General features: G+C 40.4%; 1 protein-coding gene across 1 annotated transcript in view; it reads left to right on the forward strand.

Annotated features, from left to right (window-relative positions):
- The window catches only part of efna1a (ephrin-A1a), a 53150-nt gene that overhangs the window by 328 nt on the left and 39132 nt on the right, over positions 1-13690 (forward strand). Inside the window, exons 2-4 of the mRNA XM_017041268.2 lie at positions 429-546; positions 1372-1429; positions 5452-5597. The gene's annotated coding sequence lies outside the window, so the exon portion shown is untranslated. The remainder of the gene's footprint in view (positions 1-428; positions 547-1371; positions 1430-5451; positions 5598-13690) is intronic.

The raw sequence follows: 13690 nt of genomic DNA on the forward strand, positions 1-13690 counted from the left end.
GATGCGGGCTCCCCCCGATTATCCCCTCAAAAAAAAAAAAAAAAAAACTTTTAACGACAGTGTATTTTAATGTAAGCTTGCCCTGGGCAACTTTTTAAAGTAAAATTGGCTCCTGTGTATAATGGCGTCTTGCGTTTTAATGTAGTAGGCTTTGGCTAGGTAAACTTGTGTGTTCACTGAATTTGCCCAAGCCTACATTTACCTAAGCAAAAACATTAAAATCAACAGTGGCATTTTATGTGACATTGTCAAATGAGTAAATTAAGCGCATTATTTGTCCTGCATCAACAAACGTGCGTATTGGATGAGTACACATTTTCTGGTTAGTAATGTCCCTTATTCATCCCTTATTTTAAAATGTAATATAAAAAGGAAGCTTCATGTTGTTGGTCATTGTTTTTAATGTCAAACTATCTGTTCATACACAGGGAGCTGCTTGCTGTAAGGCCAAGCCAGTGCATGTGATGGTGGAGGTATAGGAATGAGGACGCGTTGACTGTCTTCATTGTGGATATCATCAGGGCGAGACGGTAGACTTGATGAATTGTGAGCATTTGTTGAGCATAAAGATGTTTATGATTGTTCAGGAAAATAGCCCTGTCTGTTAATTATTTACACGGATACACAGAATCATGCTGTCAAAAAAAAAAAATCATGTTTTTGTGTAAATGGAGGGTCATAAAAAAAAAAAAAAAGTTCTCTTTGGAGTGTGTCTGATCATGTTTTTGTGTAAATTGAGAACCCAACCAATGTTTTGGAAGGTTTTGAAGATTATGAATTTTGCTAGCACCACCTTTTTTTATAGTTGGGGGCTGTACAAGTTTTTTTATTTCATGTAAAATAAAAACAAATGGTTAACCTATTTTTGTGATTTTTAGTTTTGTGGTATTATTAACATCTATCACAATGAATTGAGTAACGTAATTGATGTTACAAGTAAGCATTACAGACACATAAGCTACTTAATATTATTTAATAATTAGTATTGATTTATTGATAATCCAATATAAAAACATGATTGAGTGAATGAGTGCAAATTGTTACGTTTTGTTCAAATTGTTACTAAGATTTTTAAAGTTTATTTTATTTTAAATGGAATTTTAAAATTCAAATTCCATTTAAAATCAAAATGTTATTCAGCTGAAACAACTGCCTTCAAACAGATCCTTCTCTCCACAGGTGATGGAAATATGTCCCTCATGTATATGTGGTCATTTATGATCTGAAAAGATAAAAACCTGAAGTGTGTTGTTGACTCTTCATTTATTCCAATTCAGCGTCTTTTGTTCAATATATTTAAGTAACGTATTTATTTATTTTTTATACTGTATTATTGTTTTGCCTCTGACGTCATGTTGTGACGTCTTACAGGTTTACGATCGCCTCTTTGAAGATACTCTGACAACAACGTGTCAAACAGTCGAAGCAGGTAAGCCGCTGACAGACACAGAGTTCCGCTTTCCACCTATAGGTGTCACCAAAGCTTTCTCACCCATTTGATGAAAAAGACTCGTGAAAGACATGTGAGACATATTCTCCAGTATACAGTATGCATGACTGCTTTTTGGACACTACAGCGATTTTAGAAAAACACAGATGACGTCACTGAGATGATCTGCATTAACTTGACTTCTCCATTGAAGCAGGACTGGATCATGGCTTCAGCTGGAGTTATAATCCATTTAAGCCCCAAACTCATTCAGGGGTATATTGTAGCTGGAGGTCTTGTTTACACTTATATGATAACAGTCTGAACAGGGGCTACAGTAGGAGCTAAATAAAAATAGCTTGACAGAATATTATGCCTTATGTAACAGTCTTCTAGTAGCTTGACTAAGTTTTACATGATGTATTTAGATAATATTTGCTTGATATGTCCAGGAATTATTTCCAGGATCTTCTGTCGTTCCTTTTGACTGGCATCTTCTTTGTTCATTTCCTTCTCCAATATATCCAGTCTGTCTTATCACCATCCCACACTTCCAGTTTCCTCATTTATCTCCAAAGTAGTAGTTGTCCAACAATGACCATCTTACTGTTCTAGACTGACTGACCTAGTCTGTCTGCAGTCTGGGCTGAGGCTGTGGCTCAGAAAGTTATAAGATTCTCTCCTGGCCTTTTCTATGACTTGTCTTCCTCCAGCTTCAGGCTGAATTCTCCTGCCCAGGTTCATGAATGGACCCAAAATATGGTCGAGATGTAATAAAGAAGTTTTGTGATGAAAATGACATTAAATAACCCTCCAGGATTTGTAACGTCAGCTGCAGGAACAAAGACGGTGACATGGCAGGAGATGAGCACACAGCTGTCCACTGTCGGCTTTTACCTTGTTCTGTCTCAGCACTGCTGATGTGATCTGTGCGGCGCTGAGGCTTCGTGGATCGGCGAGGTCAGCATCGCAGCCTCATTAACGGTGTCTTTGTGCTGATAATTGATCCTCAGAGCGACAGATGATGTCTGGAAATCTTAAAGGGAGGAGAACTGCAGCATCCTCTCTGTAAGCAGGAGCGTGCGTTTGAAGAACATTTACAACAGAGCTATGTTTAATAGAAATTCATCATTTTCCAACATCGGCCCACTAATTTGTGGTTTTAATGAAAGCGACTTCTGTGGACGTGTTGTTGAGAGAGGCAGGGAAATGTGAATGTGCATATTTTAATTAGACTGCTGTTAAGCTTCCTAGAGGGCTCTGCTTTTACGCACATTAATTTGGGCTCCGGCCAATCCTCTCCAGATCATTTGGCAAATGTGTTGACAAGTGGAGGAAAGTTATCGCAGAATATCAAACAGACCACATTTGCCATCTGTACCAGTCTCTGAGTTCTGCGGCAGCAACAGTGTGAGTGTGAAAACCGTTTGAATATTAAACTGTGGCCCAGGAGCAGAGGAAATGGAGTTTTTGCACCTGACTCTGCAGAAAAGACAAGAATCTTGCTTACCTTGTTTCCTCAGCTGCGGTGTGTGTGTGTGTGTGTTCATAAACACCACTGCAAATCCAGACTGCTGTAAACAAAGAGTTTCAACAAACACCTTTATTGTTTAATCGTCTTGTTGTTGGTTTCAGCCCACAGTCAAACACCTTTATTGTTTAATCGTCTTGTCGTTGGTTTCAGTCCAGTGTTTGAGCAGTGTTTGTGCAGAGTGGGCAAACAGTGGACATGGACAACGTTAATGAAACTTTTGGGTTGGAGCTGCTGTTGTTTTCAAGTTACCAGAGTGAATTGATCCCCAGTCCCACATGTCTCAGGGAGTCGGGGGTTCGAGCTCCAATGTCAGTGTTGTTACAGTTACATGTTTTGGTCTGGGATACTTCAACACTAGAAAAGGAAAACTAGAAATCACATGACCTTAACACACTGTAGTTCTAGTCAGATGGAACAGCTTCTTTCATTCAAATAGTCTGTGGTTTGACGCCTGTCTTTTTCAGTCAGTCTGTCCATTGGTTTCTGACCAGCAGAGTTTGTATCACTTTCATTCTGTTGGCTGTAAAGTCATCTTACCAATAGAAATACATGACTGTGTGAATGCCACTGTCACATGACCAAGCTGACCATACAGCATCCTACCCTTGGGTCAGGGCGTGGTCACCTGCTTGGTCCTGCTACCACGACTTTGTCCTCAGGTCTTCAGCCACTCTGAGGCAGTTGAACGGAACTGAAGATCTTAGATGAAGAGGTGAAATGTCTTCATCCATAAAACCAAGTGCACTGTTGTTCACACGTGGATTAGTTCGACTGGAGAAGAAAAAAAAAAAAGAAACAGGAAAAACATTTCCAATAAACTCCGTCTGCACAGTAACAGCTGTACTATTACTGCGCCCAAACCACTTTTAGCAAAAGTGTGTCTCTCCCCACACAGGGTTCCCTCGTGTGGAGATATTAATGGCTGTGAGTCTGAAGATGCTTTAACTGCAGCTCCTCCCTGCCTGCAGAAACACTGAGCTCGTTCTCTGCAGATTCTTCATAGAGAGAGTCCAGGAATCAGGGAATTTATTATCAGCCTGAAAAAAAGCACCGTGTGACAGCCTCATCCAGTTTCCACCAGGGGGAGGGTTTTCTTTTAAGATCAGTCTTCTTTTTTTTCTCCCTTCCAGTCTCAGCTTGTTTAAAAAAATGTGCCCCCCCCCCCACCCCGCCCCCTGTCTAATTCTTTTTGTGCACTTTTACTTTCTCACATATTCTTTCATTTTCTCCCTGTCTCGCCTGTGGCCTCTTCATCATCGATGTCTAATCCGTCTATCATCAGGCTGCGTTCCCTCTAACCCCTCTTAACCCTTGCCTTCATTACAGACAGTGGAAGCATCGCTGCCGTCGCCCCATCCTCTCTCTCTCCTCCTCTCCCTCTCTCCTCCTTTTCCTCTTTAACTCCAGATTTAGCCATAATCCCTCATTTCTGGTTGCTACATCTGCACAGGACTCAACAGCTGGGGACATACACACTCACAAACAAGTGTGTGTGTGTGTGTGTGCACATGTGTATGCAGATGTACATGTGCACTTGCTTTGAGTATCTGCTCAAAACTTAAGCCCAGAAATAGCTAATGCTTGGCTCAGTGACAGAGTATTTTTGTGTGGTCTGTGTTTCCGAGGACACAGGAAGTAGATGAGGATGTGCCGGAAAGCTAGGAGAGATGATGTCTATGAGGAAAGTGCTTCCTTATAGAAATGTTTAAGTAGCAACTTTTGGTATCAGGATTCGATTTCTTAACTTCTGATCTTCAGCATTAATGTTTTGTTTTGATGTATAAAAGAGAAGATCTGATATGGTTTCATGATGCTATCAAAAGACAAATCCTGGAGCTCCTTCACTCATAAATAACAAAGACCTTGCCAAAATGTTTGATGTCAGTTGTCAGTACTTTTCTTTTTTTATCCAAATTAATGTGAGCATCAAAGAAACAAGTCAACTCGCTGCCTGCAGCCACGATTCAGTGAGTCTCATTCTGGGAATGTCATTAGTTTCTGCAGATATTTGATCACAGCCGTGATGAAGGCAGAACAGGAAGTAAAGCCATCTCTAACGTCAAACTGCGAGTGTTTTATTCAGTCCAAGGCAATAAATGCATGAAAACAAATGTCAACCTCTACTCGTCTTAAGAAAACTCAAATTTTATTTTTGGTGTGGTTCAAATGAAACAGAGTGAACTGATGAAAACTCATCAAATAATTTTTTTTCTGCACAAAGAAGTCACTTTTCCTATTGTCTAGTTTCAGTATGTCATATTGTTCACACATGTTTATCTGTCAGAGCAAGAAACAACATTTCCATTACTTTTTTTTTTATGTTTCCCTCTTTCCTTTGCTGCGTCTTTATCACTATAGCTGTGCTTCCATTGTTTACGTGTAGACTGGGTGACTATTATGGTCAGTTGATTATCTAATGATTTTTTCTCTATTAAAGAAAAAAAAAAGGGGGTTTACTTTTTTTTTTCAAACGCATTATCTTTTGCAGAACAACGCTGTCGTCAAATCCACAAGAATCGACAAAAGAAAACTTGAAGGAAAGGTATTTTGGAAGTGGCTGTCAACATAACACTCAGAACACGCACCCTGAGGTGGGTCACATGACCTGGCGACATCTAAGGCTGTGGTCTTGAGGTAAGCCAACCTGACACATGCTCTCACGAGGTACAAGATAAACTTTGTGCAACAAGCTTTGCCTTGTAATAAATACCAGGTCATGTTAGCGTCGCCTCGTCAACTCGGCTTCGTTTGCCAGAGTGAATCTGAAGTTAATTCATGTTGGTGAACATGTGAAATGTTGAGACAACAGAAACAGAAATGTGATGCTGCGTCTGTGGCAGAGTGTTATGATGAAATATGTCCTAACAGCATGTAAACATTGAATAGATTTTCATGGATGTTGGCAGCCGTCCTCCACGGCGCCTGGAGGATAGGGATTTTCTCTCCGCTGCCACCGTAGAGCTGGCATTTGGCTTCAAAACTATGGGCTGGATTGGCACAATCATACACTCTATATTTTTAATGATATGATCGCCTTTATTTGGATGTGCAATATGTCATTATCACAGCATATTTGTCAGTGACATCCCTGTCCTGTTACCATAGGCTGGTTTCATCCAATATACAGTATATAGGGTAATACCTCCTGAAACCAGTAGAGGTCTTTTTTTTTTCCTCACTTATTGCGCTGAAACCAGTAGAGGTCTTTTTTTTTTCCGCCTCACTTATTGCGGCCAATGGTATTGTCCAGTTCTAATGTATGGTCCATGTTTGATGTTTGATGAGTGTCTGCTGAGTTGTATAAACGGTGTCAGCAGGCTCAGCATTTTCCTGTCGGCTTTGACTTCCTTATATGGAATATTTAATTATGAATGACAGAAAAGAGGAAAACATCTGATTGGTTCCTTGTGTCAAACTGGTCATTGATTAATCAGGGTTTGACACCATAACTGCAGGCTCTATTAAAGCACAAAGACAGGATCAACTCTACACTGGATTAAGATTTTTTTTCCTGTCTCATAAAACTGTAGCTTATTTTGAGTCTGCTCCAACTCTTGGGGGAAATATCTGACTCTGTAGCTGCTTTGGACTCCATTAATTTCAGCGGCTTATCACACACTTAGTGTTTGGAGCCTGGCACTGAGCATACAGTGGTTTTCAGACCATAAAACCAAAACAATGTGCTATTGTGGCTGTGCGCCACAAATCACACTCTACACTATGTTCAGTGGAGTGGAGTATGCAGGCATCATTTGGTTGAACCCACAAACACTGATAAACCATCTTATCAGTCAGAGCCGAGGCCAGTTTCCCCCCGTCTGTCTGCAAGTCACAGCGTGGTTTAGAAAACGATATCTGTATTAATAGGTAATAGGATCACAGGTTTCTTTCATAAGGTAAAGATAATTATATTTTTGAATAACGTTGCTTTCTGGGTGTGAAGAAAATGAAGCTCAAATCAAATTAAATCTGATGCTTTCCAATAGAAAACCATTTAGTTTCAATTGACAAATGGCAAAAAACAACGTTACACTTAACCTTAAGTTAATTTCTGTCCCGGCAGTTGTTCATTCTTTTGTTTTATCTTGTCATTAATTCACTCGTTGGAAGCATCAGTGACTTTAATGCTGAATAACTGGCATCTCAGAAAGTCGTTTTAAAGATTAATTGATATCAAAAGGCTGCTCTGCACTTTTAGAACCCGTGACGCACGGCAATCTCTAATGGATCCCAACTTTTTTAGCCCTCGTATATTTCAGTTTTAGATTTGTGAGTGATGATAATGATCCTTTACTCCCCCCCCACCCCCCCAGCCCCTCATCCCCCCATCCATTATATGTCAATGTCATTTTAAATAAAATACACTCCTCACAGAAAACACAGGCCTCCCTCCTTCATTACACTTCAAATGTCCCAGAACAAACTTTATCCCGCTGTGGCGTCGGAGTTTCACACGGAGCAGAACAGACCGACTCTGATGGCGTGGAGGCACAAATGAGGTTTATCCCCCATAAACACAGACGCTCGTATCCAACGGTTACGCACTATTAGCGGGAGTTTAACAACATTATTCCAATGTAAATCTGCAGCTGAGATGTAAATATAAACCTACGCAGAGACACTTGCTGTCATAAAATGTCTCCTATAACTCTAATGACACTAGTCAAGTATCACCAAGTATTTTGATGCTGGTATCTTACTGCATTACCAAGAGTCTGATGTCTGATACTTAATATTTAATGACCCTGAAGTAATTCTAGTAATTTTACATTAACAAACTTGGTCACTTAGAAAGTGATGTGGTCGTCTTGTTGTGTTATCTTTACAAAGTGCAATAATTGTCTTAACTGCTCCCAGGAAGGTGGGTGTGGGGCAGAACCCAGGGGTTTCTACAGTGTGATATATATAAACTCTGAGTTGGAAACAGAAACAGGAAACTAGGGGCAATAACGTGCAGGAAAAGTTAAAGACAGCGAGACGTGGTGGAGGTTTGTGTTTATGTGTCAGCCAACACTCACTGGAGTGACTTGGCTGCAGCTGTGTACGTTGTGTATGTGTGTGTCTGTATGTGCATGTGGATACATGCTGGAGGCTGTACTTCTTCAACAAAATGAAGACAAGTCAGAACACAGTTACATGGTTCACCTGTCGTGGCAGAGCGTGTTACACAACCGTGTGCAGCTGAAGGAACAGCATCAGTGGAACAGAAGGAAAATAAGCCCGAAAAATGTTCGCCTTTTTGTCTCTTCACATCAGTGAAGTGAACACGAGTTTGCCTTCGTAATGTGGTCTAATTAGCGTTAGCATCGGCTGCTGTGAACGCACTCTGTGCGTAACAAAAGTCCCTTCTCGTCTTACAGTGTGTCATAGATAATTTGTGTGTTTGTGATGAGTTTATCACACATCTGCTGCCACCCACATTTAAATAAGTGGAAATGTGGCCCATATTTCCTGTACTACAAGCTAGGAAGAGGAACGGCAACACAATGCAATCTAGTCAAATTGTGTTTGGGTCAGTGAGGCCCACATTTGACGTACATAAAAAGTCTTACGAGGATATGTTGTATATAAGCCACATGGATCTCTGGGCTGTACCACTGCCATCTTGGAAGCTTCAGACACCACTGGTGGCTTTGTTGGTATTCATTTAATTTATCATGAGTTACAGTTGCTGTTAAATGTCAAATGTCACTGGATTTTTCTCTATTTGCCTTTAACCCGTTGCTACAGGCAGCCGCCTCTGCTGCCCCGGGATCGTCAATCCATTAATCGCAGATCAGGAGCATCAGAAAAACCCACTGCCCCACTGGCCAACACGGACACCGACTAATCCTTTACTAATACTGTTTTTCAGTGGTATAGTTAAATTTGCCCAGAGCTGCGGCTCGATTTAGAGCAGCAGACTGAGCTGAGCCCCTCGTATCTCTTAAGATGAGCGTGGCTTACTGTATGTGCATTAATGCATCCTTGGGGCCTATAGGTGGAAATCCAAATGAGGTCACATCACAGCACAGAGCTTCCATATGAATCAGCCCAGTCCAGGAGCGGCTGCCAACAGACCATCCAGCTGTTGTTCCAATTGTGTGGTAAACACAGGGAGGATTAGTCCCTGCTCTTAAGCTCTGGGAGATAATGATTCAAAACACAGCAAGGTCAAAGGTCAATTGCATCTGTCCTGTTCTGTGGGCAGCATAATATGACCAATATCCTGTCTGCTCTGTTTTTGGGGTTGGAACCAAACATTTGCTGCTACACCGCAACTTCCAGAGGCGTACGGTTATTTTGGGAACGGAGGGAAAAAAAATGTATTTGCAGAATGATCAGGATCAGATGCAGTAGTACTTTGGCAGGTACTTTGTGTACATTCTACCAGTGGTGATTGATACATTGTCAAAATCCACTTACTTAAATTTTCATTGTAGACATTTGAATAAGCTCTTTATCAGAGATTGTCCGATGTGGTGATCATCTCAACTGTTCTCACAGAACTGATGTGTATTTAACCCTGTTGAGGCACAACTGTGGTTCGTTTAGTTTTGCATTTACTCACTTTACTTAAATGACTGGGACTGAGAGAATTCCAGAGTAGCAAACTCAACTTTCTACTGCACTGAATATGTGGTGTGTTTTGATAATAGAGAGAGAGGTAGTGGGGCGGGGGGTGGGGGGTGGTACTGCAGCCTTGAGTGGCCTCCATAAACAGTCTAAACCTTTGTATATAAAGTGCATAATACACACAAGGTCGTGAGAGGTCGACTCTGGCGTAAGAGACGTTAATGAGTTGAGTTCCAATATACGATTGGGGTCAACTAATGAACCTGACCTCAGCTCCCCTCAAATATTAAATATGATTGCACGCCATCAACAGAATAGAAAAGAAACCATCAGCCAGTGCAGTAATGGCTGGAGCAGTAACTGTGGGGCTATATTTATGGTATAAGTCAGCTGTTATGAAGCCGTCTCTTCTTGATTGTCTTTGTTCCAGACTCAGTTTGATGCCTTCATTTTAAATTGACATTATTACACCATTATTTTTGATTTAGCGCATTAGCACAACAGCCATTTTTTTCCCCATGCTGTTCAGACCTGGTTGAATTAGTTTAACGGTGGTGCAGTGGTGCAGTGTGCAGAGACATCCTAGATCATAAAGTCTTTAAAAACGACCCCCAGTCATTTTGGTAGGGATTACAGGTAGTTGCTGGTGTGTTGACTAGCAGTAAGGCTGTCCTCTGTTTGTCATTTCTTCTTTTCTTTTAAAGCAATAGAGATAAAAAATATTTATCTGTCAAAGGTTTACTCAGTAGGTGGCAGTAATGTTTTCTTTTAAAGCAATAGAGATAAAAATATTTATCTGTCAAAGGTCGTACTCAGTAGGTGGCAGTAATGCCAATTTAAAGACACACAGCTGCAACTGCCCTAAAAGTGGAAGTGGTAGCAAGTACTAGCTTAGCTTTATCAAACATGAAGGAGACAGAAGTAAAAACCGTAAAGGCATGGTTTACTCATCAAGCAGGACTGTCAAGTAAAATTTTCAAATTTTCAACAGTTGGATTTCCAAAATTTGAAATCTTAACTTTTAAGGTTAAGACAAACATGAAGGAGACAGAAGTAAAAACCGTAAAGGCATGGTTTACTCATCAAGCAGGACTGTCAACGGTGGTGCACAAATTTTCAACAGTTGGATTTCCAAAATTTGAAATCTTAACTTTTAAGGTTAAGATTACCACACGTTTGCTCTAATTTTTGTTTCATTTCCATAGTCACTTATTGACCTTGCTTGAGGTAGAATGTTCTATAGACTTCATTTACTTCAATCGTTTTTTTTAGTCACATCATAATTCTCTTTGCACAACTTGTAAGTTTGTATCATTGTTTCGCTGCATGTTTCTAAGTTGACAACACTGAGCAGAAAGACTTTGATTGCTGGTAATGTCTGTCGTTTAATGTTAGGCAGTAAATGACAATAAGAACCCTAAATATTTAACTAGTGTGGAAAATGAATGTCAAGGTGCGATATGAAGGTAAAGGATACGATTTGGATGAATTGAAGTTGTTGCAGTGAGGCGGTACAACTTGTGATCATCTGAACAGAAGGTTCTGTTTAAGCTCTTCAACCTTGAATCACTCAGGCCATGATTCAGCGCCGTGAAGGCCGGGGTTTTTATCTCTGTCTGTCTGCTGTTTTATCATTTTCATCAGTGCCGATGTGCCTCAGTGCAAATTGCTTCATAATCACTGGTGATTGGTTCACCTGGACTCGGAGTCAGTGATTTGTCTGTTTACTGAATAGCTCCAGGCCAGAAGTGTCTGTGTTTTCATATACGGGGGCAGAACTCTACTGTAAAAACCCTGCCCTTGTTTCCCCAGACGGTTATTCAGAGAATCTAGAGAAAACTACATTATTTTTAAGATGATTTAAAGAAAAAATAATAAATTACTCTTAGGCTAGGAGTTATATCTATCAGGATAGGATCATCTTAATATCATTAATACTCAGTATTGTTTTTAGGGGTAACCACAAGCTAACACATTTACTTTAACAGTTAGCATCTCCACAGAAAATCCTAAATTATACACAGTGAAGCTTTGGTGGCATTTATTACATTGTTTTTTTTTTCATATAGCCTACTTCTGTGCTTGTTTAATGCCTCATCATAAATCAGTGATTTCATTAAATAATAAGATTTAAATTCAATATCAAATAGTTCAAGAAAAGTTACCAAAAAACTATAATTGACTTTTGACACTAAATTTTAAAATAGTCATAAAAAGCTAATAAAAAGGCTAGAAATAATGAAAAGCAGAAGTCATAAATATGTAAACAATGTAAAACTTTTTTAAATAAAAAAATAGCTGTAAAAATAAAACCAAAGTTAGGCCCAAATTGTTTTTAAAAAACTTCTGAAGTTGCCCTCTAGGTGATCCAGAGTGTTCATCATCCTCAGTCCTGCTCTTGACAGCTGGATCATGTCCTAGAAGTGAAAAGTGTTGAAAACTCTTAAATCCTAACGACGCACATTTGTCATACTTGATCATTAAGTCGCTTAAAGTTCACAGTCTCTGCCACATCAACCGTGTTGACAAATGCAGAAAAGAAAAAAAATAGTGATCATAATTAACACTGTCAGCTTAAGTCATCCTACAGAAAAACCTGCTCCACACACAGGACTCGTCACACCCTCACACAAAAACAACCCTCTGTGTTCAGACATGTTTGCTAACAGCCTCTAACTGCCCTGAGAAGGCTGCGGGGGTAAGTGAGCATGCATATTCATGACGGGCATGTATTGTCATGTTAGGACGAGAGGCAGGCAGGCATGTACCCACTAACCTCAGATGATTCCCTGAAGTCTTCTACACATACATACTAACAAACATATGGCACGCAACGCAAAGATAGATCTGAATCTCATCAGTGAGGCCAACGACTGGGGTCGGACCCACAGATGAGTCATAGGAGATTGTTGTTCCAAGTGTATGTGATTCTCTCCAGGGCTTTGACTCAAAGATAACAAATACGTTATACAAGTATTTAATATGTAGAACTCCTCCTGCAGGGGGTGCTATCTATGCAGTTTGAAGGACCTGCTTCATGAGTTGAGTGACCTGGTGCAACAGGATCTGCGTCTTTAATCCCAGCAGTTTCAGGGAGGGTGAGGTACAGTTCACCACAGGTCAGTCACAGGGTTTAACACAAACTCCCATTCACACTAGCATTCACACCTATTTTAGAGTGAATATATGACTGAGTATATATATATATATATACTGTATAGCCACTACAGTGGTTCAGTCAAACTTGTTTCACAAGAAAAATCACAGCACTAAGCCTTTAAAGACCAGTAATTAAGCATGGAATATAAACGTTCACCTGATGGTAGACACATCTGGGCCAGCGCCCCACAGCTGAGCACCCGGCGGATCCTGCCTTATGCTGTACGTACTGTACCACTTAATGTCAGGTAAATGTCGAAAAGCAACGAAAACTTAAATTGTGAAGTTTTTGTCTTGAAATGATTTTGATACAGTCGTGAGTATTCTCAGTGAAGTTACTCCGTCCCTGACCCAGATCTGTTTTCTTTAGATGTTTTACTGAATTCCTACTGGGCTTGTTTTGTTTTTTCCAGAGCGGATCTGACTTGTTGATAGACAAACTTACTAACCCTTGTCTTGAACATTGTTGCCTCCTATTTGGCGCCTGTTTGTCCTACATCTGTCGAGGATCTGTTTGAAGGTGCCATAAATTTTTCAGATCGGTCTGTATCCACGAGCCTCAGGAAACTATTAACAAATATGCATTTGTATGTCAACTGTACTGGAGTTTGTCATCCTGAACGCCAGGTTCATGTACTTATTATAATGAAAGACATAATAATAAAATAATCAAAGAATCCCACCCAGATGACAGAGTCAACATGCGGCCTGCACACCCCCTCCTCCCCCATCATATGCAGACTCCATAAATCTCCTGTTTGTGCCGTCATCATCAGACAGAGCTTCAAACATGGACTACAGTACTCTTCGGCGCCTTCTCCGTCTTCTTCTCCGACTGCGCGCTGATTGATTAACTTCTTTATTAATGTGTCAAAGACCAACAGTTGTGCCAAACATGACGACCTGCTTCCACGGAGGGCAGAACCCTACAGTATACCCCGGGTGCAGAGAGCGGTATGTACTCATAGCGTCTGCAGCTCTGTGACTAGGAAAGTGAAACGCACGAACAAGTT

The sequence above is a fragment of the Cynoglossus semilaevis genome, chromosome 18, assembly GCF_000523025.1.
Source record: "Cynoglossus semilaevis isolate Cse_v1.0 chromosome 18, Cse_v1.0, whole genome shotgun sequence".
NCBI classification, from domain to species: Eukaryota; Metazoa; Chordata; class Actinopteri; order Pleuronectiformes; family Cynoglossidae; genus Cynoglossus; species Cynoglossus semilaevis.